Source organism: Cervus canadensis, chromosome 10 (genome assembly GCF_019320065.1).
Source record: "Cervus canadensis isolate Bull #8, Minnesota chromosome 10, ASM1932006v1, whole genome shotgun sequence".
Lineage (NCBI taxonomy): Eukaryota > Metazoa > Chordata > Mammalia > Artiodactyla > Cervidae > Cervus > Cervus canadensis.
In genome coordinates this window covers 10,263,195-10,275,587 of record NC_057395.1, presented here as the reverse complement: position 1 = coordinate 10,275,587, position 12,393 = coordinate 10,263,195, and the positions used below count along the sequence as shown (strand labels likewise).

General features: G+C 42.8%; 1 protein-coding gene across 6 annotated transcripts in view; it reads left to right on the top strand.

Annotated features, from left to right (window-relative positions):
• Positions 1-12,393, top strand: part of LOC122447858 (ninein-like protein) — a 115,181-nt gene that overhangs the window by 46,449 nt on the left and 56,339 nt on the right. The window contains exon 2 of one of the 6 annotated variants that reach the window (XM_043478561.1): positions 8,709-8,919. The exons of the other annotated variants lie outside the window; for them this stretch is intronic. The gene's annotated coding sequence lies outside the window, so the exon portion shown is untranslated. The remainder of the gene's footprint in view (positions 1-8,708; positions 8,920-12,393) is intronic. 6 annotated transcript variants of the gene reach the window in all.

Genomic DNA, 12,393 nt, shown 5'->3' with positions numbered 1-12,393 from the left:
CTCAAATAGTAAAGAATCCGCCTGCAATGCAGGAGACCTGGGTTCCATCCCTGGGTTGGGAAAATCCCCTGGAGGAAGGTATGGTAAGCCACTCCAGTATTCTTGCCTGGAGAATCCCCGTGGATAGAGGAGGCTGGTGGGCTACAGTCCATGGGGTCTTAAAGAGTCGGACACGACTGAGCGACTGAGCACACGCAGCACGTATGGTAGTCCCTTCTGTTGAAGGAGGTTGTTCAGGTCTCATGAGTCAGAAGCTGGCAGGTAACTGCTGAAAAGCAACCGTGTTGTGGAACCCAAGACCCTAGAGAGCATCACAAAGCTTGGCAGTGAAACCACCTCCTGGGAAAAGCAGGAGGCTCCAGCCGTGCCTCGCCTCTGCTGCTTGCTGACAGGAAATGAACAAGTGTCTGCCAGCTGCCACTGGCGTGTGATGAAGTGGGGGTGCAGACCAGGTCCACTTCCCTTGCTGTGCTGTTTGCAGCACTCCAAACCCACGTGCCTGGATGTTCTCTGCCTCTGGCTGACGGCCTGTGACTGGCCCCCAGCACATTTCTGCAGGGGAGCAGGGCTTCTTGTCAAAACCACCTGGGTTCCAGGGAGTAGAGAGTTAAAACATCTAAGAGGAAAGAATACGGGGATTGTGTCTTGGGGAAAATGGGATGGTTTTGAATGAGTCTTCGTGTTTGAAAAGGATGATGTTAAGAAGGAAAAACACATCTGTGCAAATTACTTTGGTCACCTTCTTTAAGAAGACCTCCTTGATGGTTCATCTAGTGGTTAAGAATCTGCCTATGACACAGGTTCCATCCCTGGTCCAGGAATATTCCACATGCTGCAGGGCAACGAAGCCCGTGTACCACAGCCTCTGAGCCTGTGCTCTGGAGCCTGCAAGCCTCAGTGTCTGAAGCCCACGCATTCTAGAGCCAGCGCCGCATAGCCAGAGAAGCCCCCGCAGCGAGGAGCCCGCACACCGCAGCCAGAGAGCGGCCCCCACTTGCCGCAGCCAGAGGAGGCTCATGTGTGGCAGCAGAGACCTGGCACAGCCCCAAGTAAATACATAGATAACAAGAGTGAATAAGATAATAGTAAACCTTAGAGAAAGATCGGACCATGGAGAGATCCTTGGAGGTTCCCAGGAGACACAACATTATTATGAAATGAATTATGCTTAACCACTGCTTGTTATACTCAACATATTTTAAAATTAGTTTTTATTGGAGTAGAGCTGCTTTGCAATCTTGCTTTAGTTTCTGCTGTACAGAAAAGTGGATCAGTTGTATGTATACATATAACCCCTCTTTTTTAGGTTTCTTTTCCTACTTAAGTCACCCTAGAGCATTGGATAGAGTTCCCCGAGCTATACAATACGTTCTCATTAGTTACCTCTTTTATATATCAGTATATATCAGTATATACATGTGTCAACCCTCAGCATATAGTTCCCCGAGCTATACAATATGTTCTCATTAGTTACCTCTTTTATATATCAGTATATATCAGTATATACTTGTGTCAACCCTCAGCATATTTATTTTAGACAAGGTGGTTGATGGTATTGTGTACCTTATTTATATCCCCCGCCCCCCTCCAACTTTGGATCTACTTCTATTACCTGTTAAGAAACTGGTGTTAAAATTTCCATCTGTTTCTAGCTTTGGTTCCTTCAGTTCTTGCTTTGTTTGTTTTGAGGCTCTGTTGTTAGGCATGTGGATATTTATGACGTGCCTTCCTGCTGTATTACCACTATGAGAAGTCTCTCTTCTATCTCTAGAAGTCTAGAGACTTCTTCAGTATTCCTCAGCATTCTCATGTTTAAAGTATGCATGCTATGGGTTCTAACCAGTTACTTTTAAAAAATTGCAGCTTTACTTAAGAAAATGACAGTTTTATTGAGATACAGTTCACATACCATCAACTCACCCATTTAATATGTATAATTCAGTGGTTTTTAGTTTATTCACAGGATTGTGCAACCATGGCCACAACTTTCAGAACATTTTCATCATCTCGAAAGAATCCCACATTAGCAATCATTCCCCGTTTCATTCAGACACCCCACCCCCATTAGCCCAGGGCAGCCACTAATTTATTTTCTGTCTCTATAGATTTGCCTTCTTCTAGACATTTCATATACATGAAATCATACTATATGTGGTTTTTATGACTGGCTTCTTTCACTTGGTATGATGTTCTCAAGGGTCCTAAGTGTTATAGCATGTTTCAGTATTTTATGCAACCATTTTTTCTGTTTTTTTCTTTTTTTAATTGATAGACCTTATTTTTTAGAGCACTTTTAGGTTCGCAGCAAAATTGAATAGACAGTGCAGAGAGTTCCCATATATTGGGTTAACTAACAGGTTCATTCATGTTTTTCTGTAATATCTTATGGAAAAACCCAAACAAACTTTTTAACCAACCCAATACTTCTTCCACCCCATAGCTTCCACCACCAACATCCCTCACCACTGTGGTTATAGTTGACAAATCTGCATTGATACTATGATCACCCAGAGTTCAGAATTTACTCTAGGGCTCACTCCCTGTTTTACACCCTATGGGTTTTGGAAATGTATAATAACATGTTTGCACCTTTACAGTATCATGCAGAGAAGTTTCATTTCCTTAAATCCTCTGTGCTCTGTCTGTTCATCCATGCCCTGTCCCCACCCCTGGCAACCACTGATCTTTTTTACTGTCTCAACAGTGTTACTTTTTCCAGAATATCATATATTTCAAATTATATACTATGTGGCCTTTTTAGATTGTCTTATTTCACTTAGTAATGGGCATTTCAAGTTCTTCCAAGTCTTTTCATTTTTGCTGCTGCTGCTGCTAAGTCACTTTGGTTGTGTCCGACTGTGTATGACCCCAAAGATGTCAGCCCACCAGGCTCCCCCGTCCCTGGGATTCTCCAGGCAAGAACACTAGAGTGGGTTGCCATTTCCTTCTCCAATGCGTGAAAGTGAAAAAGTGAAAGTGAAGTTGCTCAGTTGTGTCCGACTCTTAGCCACCCCATGGACCGCAGCCTACCAGGCTCCTCCGTCCATGGGATTTTCAAGGCAGGAGTACTGGAGTGGGGTGCCATTGCCTGCTCATCTTTAAAAAGTGGTGGGTAATATTCTGTTGTATGGATGTACTCCAATTTATCTTTTTTTTGGCCATGCTGTGTGGCATACTGGATCTTGGTTCCCCAGCCAGGGATTGAACCCATGTCCCCTGCGTTGGGAGCATGGAATCTGAACCACTGTACTGCCAGAGAAGTCCCTCTATTCACTTATTGGAGGATATTTTGGTTACTAACAAGTTTTGGCAATTATGAATTGAGCTGCTCTAAACATTTGTATGCAGGTGTTTTTGTGGACTTAACTTTTCATAATTTATTTGGAATTAATATTCTGCCACTTAACATGTAATATAAAAATCCTGCAAATGTGTACCCCTGTCTCACCCACTTTGATAGTACAGATGTTATATATATTACGTCTACATATCTTACAAATTTGACAAAACAATGGTATTTTTTTTTAGCTTTAGTTGTATTTTTTCCAAGTTTACAACTTTTTTCTCTCATTTTAATCAGATATTTGGTTTTTTGGATTCTGTTTATTCCTTTCTAAAAATAGAAGTTTCCACACAACGTAATTTCTCTTCAACTAGAGCGTTTCCTTTAGCATTGCTTTTAGCACAGGGCTACTGGCATTTCTCTCAGTTTGTTTTTTTAATTGAAAATGTATTTTGGGACTTCCCCTGGTGGTCCAGAGTATAAAGCTCTGTGCTCCCAATGCAGGGGGCCTGGGTTCCATCCCTTGTCAGGGAACTACATCTCACATGTCACAGCTAAGAATTCTCATGCTGCAAAGAAGACAAGATCCCTTGAATGATATTTTTGGTGTACAGAATTATAGCTGGACAGAGTTTTCTCTTTGTTGTTGTTTTTAAGCATGTTAAAGATGAAGTTACACAGTCCTCTGGAGCCCATTATTTCTGCGGAGAAGTCAGCAGTCTTTTTTGAATTATTGTGTCCTTATGTGTGATGTGTTGTTTTTTCTTTGGATGTTTTCAAGATTTTCTCCTTATGTTTCTTTTCATCAGTTTGGCTCTGATGTGCCTGGGTGTAGCTTTATTAACTTTTATGCTAAATGGGGTTTACTGAGTTTCTTGAATCTGTACATTTTTGTTTTTCACCAAATTTGGGATAATCTTTGCCATTTGTTCTTCAGTCCGTTTTTCTGCCTAATTCCCTCTTTTCTCCTCCTAGGACATATGCTAGACTTTCGAAAATTATCTTTTTAATCCCTAAGGCTATGTTTAAATAATTTCCTTTTCTCTATTCTTAAGATTGGATGATTTCTATTCATCTTTCTTCAAGTTCTCTGACTTTTTCCCTCTATCATATCCATTCTGCTATTAAGCCCTTTATTTGAATTTTAAAATTTCAGTTATTATGGGTTTTTTTTTAGTTTTCATTTTTCCATTTGGCTGTTTTATTGTTTCTATTTCTCTGCTGAGGTTTTCTATATGTGCATTCATTAAGAGAATCTTTTCTTTCACATCTTTGAGTATAATCATGCTGGCAAAGGATTTAAGGCAGCTAATTCCAACATCTCACTCATTTTGAGGTTAATCTCTGGTTTTGATTTCTCTTACTCTTTCCTGGTTCTTCATTTTTGTGAGTAATTTTGGCCTATGTCCTGGACATTGTGATGGTGTATCATGGAGAAGGAAGTTTCTGTTATATTCCTCTGAAGAGTGTTCATTTGTGTTTGTTTCAGTAGGAAGTGCTGTTGGATTCATACTGAAAACACTGCCTCTGGGCAGCAGCTCACATCTCATTTCAGTTCTTTTATTCTTTTTTTTTTAAAAGTATTTATTTATTTGGCTGTGTTGGTCTTAGTTGTGGCATGCAGAATCTTTCACTGTGGCACGCAGGCTAAGTTGCCCCATGGCATGTGGGATCTAGTTCCCCGACCAGGGATCGAACCCAAGTCCCCTGCATCGATCGGAAGGAGGACTCTTAACTCCTGGACCACCAAGGAAGTCCATTAGCTCTTTTATTCTTGGCTGAGCTGCTTGGAGGCTGCTCCACACACACATAGTTGGGTTGTCTGGTGAATTAGGTGGCATTTGCAGAATTTGGGGCTTTCTGTCTTTCCTTCTCTTTTTTTTTTCAGGATTCCTCATTCATTTTTCAGTTGCTGTGGTTGCCCCAAAGTCAGCAATCTATCAAAACTGTTTTTTCTATCAAAGTTTTAGCTGCTCCACCTGGTGTGTGAGTGAACTGGAACAAATTGGCCTTCTTGGGAACCAAACAACACTTGTATTCATCTCAACCTGTGGTTTTGACTCAGGATGTTGTCAGCAAGCTGAACTATTAATATTTACAAGGTTGTAATAGCTTATAAAAGAATTAATTATAGAAATAAAAGCTGTAATAACTAACATTAACTTAGTGGGTATGTTTAGAGTAGAATAGGCACCAATGAAAAGAACATTAGGTTCTGGCATAAAACATCCAGCCCTTCTCCACTCAGTCACACACAATCTGGGGTGCACAGCCTGTGTTTTTCTTTAAAAGATTGAGGTCCTATCCTGGCTTTCCTCATGACCCATGTTTTCATGCGAACCCAGCTGGATTTACTTCAAGCCAGTGTGCACCGCCACTGAATCAGAGGGAAGTATCTTTGCCATGGGATGATTCTTTTTTTCAAAGTTGCCTCTAACTGGACTTGCCTGGTGGTACGGTGGATGAGAATCTGCCTGCCATTGCAAGGGACACAAGTTTGATTCCTGGTCCGGGAGGACCCCACATGCCGAGGGGCAACTAAGCCCGCAAGCAATAACTACTGAAACCTGTGCACCTCGAGCCTGTGCTCTGCAACGGGTGAAGCCCTGCCCTGCAATGAAGAGTAGCCCCTGATTGCCATAAAGAGAAAGCCTGCGTGTGGCATCGAAAACCCAGCACAGTATTGATTGGTTATATATATAAAGTGTCTCTCATCGTAAAGGCAATGGGAAAATACCTTCCCTGTTGTTGCTCACAGGCCACCGGTTAGGGACACAGATGCTCAGAGAAGTCAGGACACCTGTGGCCTGTCAGTGCACGGCTCCCTTTAAAATGCCATTCCTCCAGCCTGTGCCTTAGATCATGCACTTCTTTTTCCAAAGTACTTCTGAGGCCAGTTTCTAGCGTAGGGACTTCCTGGGTGGTCTAGTGGCTGAGACTCTGCGCTTCCAATGCAGGGGGCCCAGGTTTGATCCCTGGTCAGGGAACTAGATCCCACATGCTGCAACTAAAGATCCTGAGTGCTGCAATGAAGACTGAAGATCCCACATGCTGCAACTAAGACCCAGCACAGCCAAATGAATAAATAAAATAATAATAATAATAATAAAAAAGATTCTAGCATAAATCAAGGATGGGAGATAACAGCAGGATGGCATGGCAGGATCCCGAGGTCCGGATCCTCCCATGCAGAAGTGAGGAGATGAGTCAGTGTGGGGCTGCCCTGTTTCAGGGGTTCTTGTCAGAGGTGAAGTTGCTCATTTGCTGGGTCCCCAGGCTAACAGTGCACCAGGGGGGCCCTTCCCGAACCTGCCGTTGAAGCTGTGAGGATGGACCAGAGAACTGGTTTGAATTCCTCTGTGTCTCCTTCCTTTTCCCAGGACCTGCTCGTCCCCTGTTCATCTCTGCTGGGCATAGATCTTTCCAGGGAGACCTCTTCCAGTCTTCTGAGGGGGCGTTTCCAGGCCTGACTGAGTAGATTCCAACCCAAAGGCCATGGCCAGGCGTGGAGGCCTCCTGATTCCCACAGAAGATCGTGGGCGGATGGTGTCTCTCTTGAGTTGTGCCAACCCAGCTGGAATAAAATCTCTGGAATCCACTTCAGTGTTTGATTAGTAGGATAAAGGAGCAGTTGGCCTTACAAACCCAGAGGATTACAGATTACATTTTACATATTACATATTCTTCTGGTAGGTTTACTTAAGTGGGAGAGGGAGAAAAGAAAAGGCTTAAGGGCAATAGCTTTTACATTCACCTTTCTGTGTCTGTTGGGCGGTCCCTTTTCTTTGTTTCTTTCTTTTTTTAGACTCTTTTCTTTTGAGTAAATGTGATATGAGCCAAAGTGTTTGGAAAAGAGAGACCAGTGCCCTCTGTTACATTATGTTGGATTGTTTATTAATATATGTTCTTTTTCACTGTTCTTTCAGCTTTGATTCCATTTCTGATCCACATCATTTTCATCTTTGGCTACGTGTTTGTGGATGGTCACATGTACAGTGAGCTGGGCTAGAGTCTTTTAAATACTGTCGTTTGTGTCCTGAGACTGACCTGGCTTTCAACATTGTCCATGTAGGCACAATTTTTTTCCCCCAATATTCCAGGATTTTATTTGTACGTGGGAAGATCACACATTCGTATTCATACATGCACAAACTTGAACTGTAAATGCCAGATCATGCAGGGGAAGATGACAAAAAAAGCGTGATGTGCTATGGTGGGCTTTTCCTGGTGGTCCAGTGGTTAAGACTCTGGGCTTCCGCTGCAGGGGTCACAGGTTCGATCCTTCATCAGGGAACTAAGATTCCACATGCTGAGCAGCAAGGCCAAAAAAATTAAAAATATAAAAAAGATAGTTCTGTGGGATTCTGAAGAGAGGTCCAGCAAAAGCTCGCGCTCTCAGGGAAGACTTACTAGAAATGGTTAGATGAGGCTTTAAAGAGTAAAGGAGAATTTGGATATGCACGGAAGGCAAGAAACAGGGGAAAATACAGACTGAAAGATATTTTATTTAAATTTTTAAAAAATAGAACATTTTTCTCTGTATATTTTTATATCTTTAAATATTGATTCATTTGAAAATATAAGCATAAAAGAAAAACAAACATAAACATAATTGGGGATATGTTCTGCCTCCTGGGCCCTGCTGAATAATGACCACCCCATTTAACTTATATGCAGAGTCATGTAGGCATATCTTAAAGAACATTTCAGCGCGTTTAGGACACTGTGTAGTTGGTTGGAAAGAATGACGCAGATGTAGTTGAACAGGCGATTCTGGAGCTCTGGAGTGTCCGGGCGTTTCCCTGTTGATGTTAAGACAGGGTCTGTGTGGCCACCGTGCGCTGTGCTACAGTACCTCTGGTTATGTCATTGGTTTGCTGCTAATAGTGCATTTCTGCCAGCGTTTGCATGGATGTCAAAGAACAATTCATGTCGCCTTTCCCCAGCCCAGGACAGGAGAGGGAAAGAGAAAGGGAGACTGAGCAGATGTTGACCCAGACTCCTTGCAAAGGCCAGAGGGAGACAGGAGACAGTGTCTGTGGCAGAGACCGTTCCAGGGTTCTAGGTGTAAGAAGCGTGGCCCCTACGGCCTGTGTCCCTGAGACCTCATTCCCTGGACTCCTGTTCGGTGATGAATGGAGCCCAAAGATGCCATGATGGACCTGAGAGAACCAGGATGTCAGAGGATGAAGGTGCCTTGGGCCGTGAGGTTTGGCCTCCTTGTTTGATGTCTCAGGAAGCCCAAGCTCCAAGAGCTGAAGCACTTTAACTGAGGCCTCACCGCTGCTCCATGACCAGGCCTACTAGCTGGGTCATCCCAAGAGTGGCAGCAGAGCTCCTGAGGACCTTGTGCTTAAAACTTGAAAGGTCGATAAACTGTGGATGTCTCCATCATTATATCTGGTGTCTTTCTTTGGTCCTACAGCTGGGCAGCTACAGGGCTTGCTGGCCTCCGGGTACAGCCCAACAGGTGGCCCTAGCCCAGTGTGAATGTGTCCTTGTAAGAAAAGGAGATTAAGATCCAGACACACACACACAGAGGGACGCCCACGTGAGGACACAGCAGGAAGGAGAGACATCCCAGAAGAAACCAGCTCTGCCAACAGCTTGATCTTGGACTTTTGGCCTCCAGAACTGTGAGAAAATACATTTCTGTTGTTTTAAGTCACCCAGTGTATAGTACCTTCTTGTTTGTTGTTGTTGTTGTTTGGCATTTATCTTCTGACTTTATTCTTTTGTTCATAGAAATTTTGACTTTTAAGCCAACTCCCCAAACTTCCCACTCTTTTAAGGATGATGAAGAAGTTGTATTTCATTCTAGGTATTTCATAGATTACTTTTTTTTTTTTTGGTTAAAATTTCTGATTCTTTTGGAATTTGCTGAAAAGAATGAGATGGGTGTTCTTTTTTTTTTTTTTAATATGGCTAATCATTTTTTTGGATAGTGTTTTCTTTCTTCCTTTTTTTTGGTCAGCGCTGAGTTTTCACTGCTGCTACTGGGCTTTCTGTAGTTGTGGGGAGTGGGGCTATGCTCTCCAGTTTCAGTGCTCAGGCTTCCTATTGTGGTGCCTTCTCTTGTTGCAGATGATGAGCTCTAGGGCATGAGGCCTCAGTAGTTGTGGTGCATGGGCTTAGTTGCCCCGTGACATGTGGAATCTTCCTGGATGAGGGACCGAACCCATGTCCCCTGCATTGGCAGGCGGATTCTTAACTACTGGACTACCAAGGAAGTCTCACTATCTTAACTTCTAACACTGCAGATTAATTTTTTCTTCTTTTGAACTTTATGCAAGTGGAATCTTGCAATATCTGCTTCTTCTGTCATGTTTATAAGATTGAGGTTGTTATGTAGCTCATTCCTCTCCATGGCTTTACAGTTTCCCAGAATATGCCTCAAATTACTTATTTTTACTTTTGTTTGTTTGTTTTTGGCCACATGGCTTGCAGGACCCTAGTTCCTCAACCAGGGATTTAACCCATGGCCTCTGCAGTATAAGTGCAGAGTCCTAACCACTGGACTACCAGGGAAGTCTCCACTTATATTGTTACTATTGATGGATATTTGGATTGCTTCTAGTTTAGGGTACAATGAATAATGTTGCTTAAGAAAGCGTGTCTTTTGGTGCACAAATCTATGGTTTCTGTTGAGCTGGAACCTAGGTGTTGAATTGCCATGTTGTAGGGTGGGTATGTGTTTAGCTTTGGAAGGTAAAACTGAGCAGGTTTTTAGAGCTGTTGTGCCAGTTATACTCCTACTAACAAGTTCTGAGCATTTCGGTTGCTCCAGTCTCTATCAAAACATGGTGTGATCAGTCAAATTTTAGCCAGTGGTGTGGTATACTAACAAAGCTTTCACAACTGACCCCCAAAGTCCTACTTTGAAGCATTTTCCAATGACTGTGGTGTCAATAGTCCTCCCAGAGCAGATTTTAGCCTACTAACTTGATGCCATTGAGACAGAGAATGGAGCTGTGAATGGTCAGCAAAAGCAGCTCCAGCTGCCTGGGTTTACCTCACTGGTACCCCTTGAAGACCATCAAAGTCTAAGACAGGAGAAGAAGACAGTGGGGAATCCATGGGGGCTGCTCCTTGGTCACTGAGCTGTATACAGTGTATACAGTTATAAGCATCGGTATAGGTTTCCCTGATACAGGGTCTCGCCTCGAGGCTAAAGAAGTGCCACACACTTGGAGTGGCGGGAGATGTTCCTTTCTCAGCCTGCCTTCGCGCTTGTCCTATCCATCCATGTTCTTCAGCCGACTGAGGAAATCTACCTCTGTGCTTAAGTGTATAATATCAGGTCCTCATCTGTGAAATGGGGTGATTGAATGGCACCCTTTAGGACCGCCCTTTTCTGACTCTGATATTCTGTAACATTATTCTCAGATTGAGGGTCACAGGCAAAGTAGCTTATCCTTGGGAAATCTGGATTGAATAACAAGGTTACAGAAATCACTCATAAAACAGCCAATAAGAGTCCACGTGAGGAAGACAGCAAGGGTGGACCGTGACTGCCAGACCTGCTCGGTATTGAAAATTCAAGTTTATACTCATTGAGATAATGAGCTGTTACTTACTACGTTGGTTTAATGTCCGTCTTCTATAACAAATGCAGCTAGATGACAGATTTCTTTAAAAATTCGTTGTATTTAACTGCCATATGACCCAGCAATCCCACTACTGGGCATACACACTGAGGAAACCAGAACTGAAAGAGACACGTGTACCCCAGTGTTCACTGAAGCTCTGTTTATAATAGCCAGGACATGAAAGCAACGTACATGTCCATCGGCAGACAAATGGATAAGGAAGTTGTGGTATATATACACAATGGAATATTACTTAGCTATAAAAAGGAGCGCATTTGAGTCAGTTCTAATGGGGTAGATGAAACGAGCCCATTACACAGGGTGAAGTAAGTCAGAGAAACAGCAATACAGTATACTAATGCACATATATGGAATTTAGAAAGACGGTAATGATGAGCCTATATGCAAGGCAGCAAAAGAGACACAGATTAAACAACAGACTTTTGAACTATGTGGGGAAAAGTGAGGGTGGGATGATTTGAGAGAATAGCATTGAAACATGTGCATTACCATATGTAAAATAGATGACCAGATCAAGCTGGCTGCAGGAAGCAGGGCACTCGAAGCCGGTGCTCTGGGACAACCTAGAGGGATGGGGTGGGGAGGGAGGTGGGATTGGGGTTCAGGATGGGAGGACACGTGTGCACCCAGGGCTGATTCATGTCTGTGTATGGCAAAAGCCACCACAGTATTGTAAATCCTCCAATTAAAATAAATAATTTTTTTTAAAACCTTGAAAAAATTCATCATGTTGAGGGAGACTGGGCAGCAATGATTAAACTGTGTAAAAGTTATTTTGGGGGTCTTTAGAATCAGAAGTCTGTTTTAGCAAATGCCCTTCCATTGCACTTGCTCACTGTGGTTCCTTCAGGAGGAAAATCTATCACTGCTTATTCCATGCAACTGCTGTTTAATATTTGGGTAGAAGTGCAGAGAGTTGAATTTAGAAATTCTAGTATAGGGAATTCCCTGACAGTCTAGCAGTTAGGAAGGACTCTGTGCTTCCATTGTAGTGGGATCAGGTTCTATCCCTGGTCAGGGACCTAAGATCTCACAGGCCATGAAGTGCAGACAAAAATAAATGAAATGAAATGAACCACACTGATTCTACTGTAAAAAAGACTCCAGTTTGTGTGTGTCTTTGTTGCGCGTGTAAGTTATATTGAAAGTTCTGGCCATGTATGATTTCCCGACACCTTAGATATTAAATCGATTTTTATTAGTTAAGGACCTATAGTTGCCAACTAGATAGCATATTAAATAAAGCAGAGACATTACTTTGCCAACAAAGGTCTGTCTAGTCAAGGCTATGGTTTTTCCAGTGGTCATGTATGGATGTGAGAGTTGGACTATAAAGAAAGCTGAGTGCCGAAAGAATTGATGCTTTTGAACTGTGGTGTTGGAGAAGACTCTTGAGAGTCCCTTGGACTGCAAGGAGATCCAACCAGTCCATCCTAAAGGAGATCAGTCCTGGGTGTTCATTGGAAGGACTGATGCTGAGCTGAAACTCCAATACTTTGG